The sequence below is a fragment of the Scylla paramamosain genome, chromosome 35 (genome assembly GCF_035594125.1).
Source record: "Scylla paramamosain isolate STU-SP2022 chromosome 35, ASM3559412v1, whole genome shotgun sequence".
In the NCBI taxonomy this organism is placed as follows: domain Eukaryota; kingdom Metazoa; phylum Arthropoda; class Malacostraca; order Decapoda; family Portunidae; genus Scylla; species Scylla paramamosain.
The window spans coordinates 13,139,164-13,144,163 of NC_087185.1; the positions used below are offsets into that span (position 1 = coordinate 13,139,164).

At 40.2% G+C, this 5,000-nt stretch overlaps 1 long non-coding RNA gene across 1 annotated transcript in view; it reads right to left on the minus strand.

Moving 5' to 3' along the window:
* Window positions 1-5,000, minus strand: part of LOC135090447 (uncharacterized) — a 108,742-nt gene that overhangs the window by 73,580 nt on the left and 30,162 nt on the right. Inside the window, exon 3 of the long non-coding RNA XR_010261915.1 lies at window positions 4,023-4,073. This is a non-coding gene — a long non-coding RNA (uncharacterized LOC135090447). The remainder of the gene's footprint in view (window positions 1-4,022; window positions 4,074-5,000) is intronic.

The window sequence follows — 5,000 nt, forward strand, 5'->3', positions numbered from 1 at the left end:
ACAGTGTATAGGGGCAAAGAAAACGGGACAAGGCTGGCCACTCATTGTACGCCGCTGATCGACCGACGAAGGGAAACTGTAGCAAGTAATCTAATTAGACGGAATACCCAGAGAGAGAGAGAGAGAGAGAGAGAGAGAGAGAGAGAGAGAGAGAGAGAGAGAGAAAGGTAGCGCTTCTCCTTCATCAGCTGACTTCTTTTCTTTCTTGGCGCATACCATGTTAAAAAAAATAAATAAAATAAATAAAAAATAAAATAAAAAAGGAGCACCGTAAACTCATATCTTTAAAAGGGTCTTTCATCCTCATGTGGGGAGGAGGAGGAGGAGGAGGAGGAGGAGGAGGAGGAGGAGGAGGAGGAGGAGGAGGAGGAGGAGGAGGAGGAGGAGGAGGAATACAAAGAAACACAAAAGAAGATAAAGGAAGAACAAACGGCAGCAGTCTTGTTGCCCCTTACGAGGTTGTTCGTGCACTGATAAACAGTATAACAGAGAGGAGGAGGAGGAGGAGGAGGAGGAGGAGGAGGAGGAGGAGGAGGAGGAGGAGGAGGAAAAGAAAAAGGAAAATGGAAGGCAAGAAGGAGTAAAAGAAGGCGAAGAATTTTAGTGAGGAGAAGAAGAAGAAGAAGATTAAGAAGAAGAAGAAGGAAAAAGAAAAGAAAAAAGAAAAAGACAAAAAGAAAGGAAAAAAAAATACACAAGACATGAGAAAGAATACAAATCATGCACCAGAATTTCTCACAAGTACGCTGACAAACTACAAACAGTATTTAATGAGACAAAAAATTAAATAACCAGGGAATAGAGACACAGGCAGAGATTGCTAGATAGATAAAGGACACAGAGATGCACCAGAGAATACTGATGTGCTAACTGACATGACAGGAGGAGAGGTAGTAGTAGTAGTAGTGGTAGTGGTAGTAGTAGTAGTAGTAGTAGTAGTAGTAGTAGTGGTGTGTGTGTGTGTGTGTGTGTGTGTGTGTGTGTGTGTGTGTGTGTGTGTGTGTGTGTGTGTGTGTGTGTGTGTGTGTGTGTGTGTGTGTGTGGCCTATCATTAAGCTGGTAAAGTATTATCATCAATCTTTTCCGCGTTTTCTTCTAAGGATAGAGAGAGAGAGAGAGAGAGAGAGAGAGAGAGAGAGAGAGAGAGAGAGAGAGAGAGAGAGAGAGAGAGAGAGAGAGAGAGAGAGAGAGAGAGAGAGAGAGAGAAAGTTTCGTGGAAGCGTTGTGTTGTGTACAGTTTTAATAAGAAAACCAACACACACACACACACACACACACACACACACACACACACACACACACACACACACAAAACACCACCACCACCACCACCACCACCACCACTACTATTACTACTACTATTACCAGGATAATTTGAACCTTAAGCAAGCAATCAAAAGTGACCATTTATGAAGCTCACTCAAGTACTCATCAGAGCCACTCAACAAGCATAATTACGCTTCTCTTCGTCTCTCGTCCAATGAATGAAGCACAAGAGAGAGGGAGAGGGAGAGGGAGAGGGGGAGAGGAAGATGAGGGAGAGGAACTAATAAATGGTGATGTCTCATTACAAACACTTCTTTAATTTCCTCTCTCTCTCTCTCTCTCTCTCTCTCTCTCTCTCTCTCTCTCTCTCTCTCTCTCTCTCTCTCTCTCTCTCTCTCTCTCTCTCTGAAACCTTTACTTCTTCCCTTCCCATCCTTCCTTTCTCCCTCTCTCCCCCTTCCTTCCCTTTCTCCCTCATCTATCCCTCTTCACCTTCTTCCCTCCCTCCCTCCCTCCCTCCCTCCCTCCCTCCCTTCCTTCCTTCCTTCCTTCCTTCCTTCCTTCCTCGCACCCTTGCAGCTTCCAGCACCTCCATCCAGAACATCATTATCAATCTCCCATCAAGCCACATTCCAGCAACACAGTCCTAAGCCACGCACTGTAACGCCGATCCTAATCTCACCCTTATCAAAGACCACCATAAGGGATAAAATCACCTTAAAGTAGCATGCAAATCCACCCTACTGATGTGACCGTCCCGGGTGTGATATCTGGCAAGAGGTAAGACTGACGGGCAAAGAAAACGGAAAAATTATGAGAGTCCCCGCTCCAACTTCCTCTCGGGACCTTCTCTTGTGTCTCTCTCGCGTGTGTTACAGATTATGTGTCATTATCCTTCAAGCAGCCCTTACCAGTCACTGTGTGTGTGTGTGTGTGTGTGTGTGTGTGTGTGTGTGTGTGTGTGTGTGTGTGTGTGTGTGTGTGTGTGTGTGTGTGTGTGTGTGTGTGTGTGTGTGTGTGTGTGCATCGCCACGGTTACATTCGAATGGTTTTCTCCCCCCTATTTTTATTTATCCAGTTACTTTCTCCTTTAATCTCTCTCTCTCTCTCTCTCTCTCTCTCTCTCTCTCTCTCTCTCTCTCTCTCTCTCTCTCTCTCTCTCTCTCTCTCTCTCTCTCCTCCCTTTCTCTGCGTTGTTTAAGCTCGTCAAGATAAGTGAATGAAAACAAAACAACGCAAAAAAATGTGATTATAGCTGCAATATACTGAGAGAGAGAGAGAGAGAGAGAGAGAGAGAGAGAGAGAGAGAGAGAGAGAGAGAGAGAGAGAGAGAGAGAGAGAGAGAGAGAGAGAGAGAGAGAGAAGACATACATACAGTACATAAGTATTGGATTGATAGGATACTCAGTTTATCTGCACAAGGTTTATAGTGTGTGTGTGTGTGTGTGTGTGTGTGTGTGTGTGTGTGTGTGTGTGTGTGTGTGTGTGTGTGTGTGTGTGTGTGTGTGTGTGTGTGTGTGTGTGTGTGTGTGTGTGTGTGTGTGTGTGTGTGTGTGTGTGTCAATATGCATTGTTACAGGGCACACCATCTATCAATTATTTGTTATTAAGTGTCACCTTGTCTGTCAGTCCGTCTGTCCACGCCACTGCGGACTCTCACACCTGTCTATCTCCCTCACTTTTACCTGTCTATCTGGCTATCAAAGTCCACTGTATTACCTGTACTTTAACGCACAGGTGTTTAATTAACCAAGTTCCCAAGAGATGGAGGTAGAATACATAACTTTACCTGTGTATCTATTTACCTGTCAGGATACCAATCAACATGTGTCAAGTTTGTAACAAGCAAAATTATAATGTCTAAATAAAGGCACATGTACATTTCTCCCAAACTCAAGGTGAAAAATACTGCAACAAAACGGCAATAAAAACCAGAACAAATAGATAGAACAGGGAGAGAGGGAGAGGAGTACGAGCAACAACAAAAAATGGCAGACAGGAAAGAAAACAAAGATTCATGAGAGGCTACTAAACGAAAAAAAGGAAGAAAAAAAGGTCACCCACAAAAACAGAGGGACAAAGGGTGAAGATAAAAATAGATTAATGTATAAATTGAATAAAAAATGTATCAGTGTCACTGACAAACGTTTGTCTTTTCGGAAAACGTTCTTCTTTATTTAGAAAACGTTCCCTTCCATTTCGAAACGTTTTTTTGTTGTTGTTGTTGTTGCTGCTGCTGCTGTTGTTGTTGTTGTTGTTGTTGTTGTTGTTGTTGTTGTTGTTGTTGTTGTTGTTGTTGTTGTTTTACTTTGGCTGTGTTGTCTGCTATGGGTATTCGTGTTTGTATTTGCTTGTCTGTCCAGTTATCTCAATCTGTTTACTTCTCTGTATTCCTAACTTGTTCTCTGAAACTTTTTTTTTTCGCGTGCGTTGTCTGCTTTAGTTATTCGTGTTGGTTTGTATTTGTTTATCTGTTCATCTGTCTGTTTATCTCAACCTGTTTATTTCTTTGTATTTCTAACTTGCTCCCTGTATCTACTTGTTCGTGTAAATGCACTTTTCTATAAACCAATCTCCTTAAATGTAATAACTCTACGGATAAAGTTGATTACGTTTTACTTATTCAATAATAATAATAATAATAATAATAATAATAATAATAATAACAATAATAATAATAATAATAATAACAATAATAATAATAATAATAATAAAAACGATGGAAAATAAGAAAAAATGTAAGATATTGTACTCACTCTAAGATCGCAGGTGTGATGAGTGGAAGAATGGCGTCAGGTGGTAGTTACCTGTGAAGGGAGGGTTATAAAAATGACACTGTGCATATCTTTAAAATCAATGAGCCAAAACACCAACATTCTTATATTCTAACTAGCTAACCAACTAACTAATAAATCAACACTTGTTTAATTAATACATGGAAAAGGTAACAAAACTTAGTCTGTTTTTTCAAATGTTTTGTTCTCTCATATGACATTCAAATTTCTAAAAACATTTACCCAAAACAACAACATACTCACTTCCTAACTAGCTAATCAACTAACTAATTAAGAGTTCCCTATTTAGTGCTCAGAAAATATATGAAAATTTATCCCATGTTTCGATAAGCTTTGTTCTCACATGACACTGCAAGAAATCTTTAAACACACAACTACATACTTACTTAACTAGCTAACCAACTAAATGACTGACTGACACTCTATTTACCACCAAGAAAAGGTAACAAAACATGAACTGTGTCTTTAAAACCTTTCCTCTCTCTCACATAACATTGAAATCCTTAAAAACACCACCAGAACAGCTATATACCCACTTTCCAACTCGCTAATCAAATGACTAACCAACACCTCTCAATTTAGTACACGGGAAAGGTAACAAAATTTGGCCCGTGTCTTTAAAGCTTTCCTCTCTCATAAGGACAGTTTTTAAAGGCCACAGAGATGATCAGGCAGGTTTTCAGGGGTGACTTTTCTTTTTATTTTTTTTTCATTAATGGTGCTCAGTTATATCTCTTTGTGTGTCTCTATCTATTTTATGTCAATTTGTATACCTTTGTCTGTCTGTCTGTCCTTCTCAACCTTTTCTAGTTTGTTTGTCTATGTGTTTCTGCCTGTTTCTTGTCTGTCTGTCTGTTTCAACCTGTTTTTTTGTTTTTTTTTGTCTGTATGTCTGCCTGTTTCAGTCTGTTTCTTATCTATCTGTCTGTCTATGTTTCA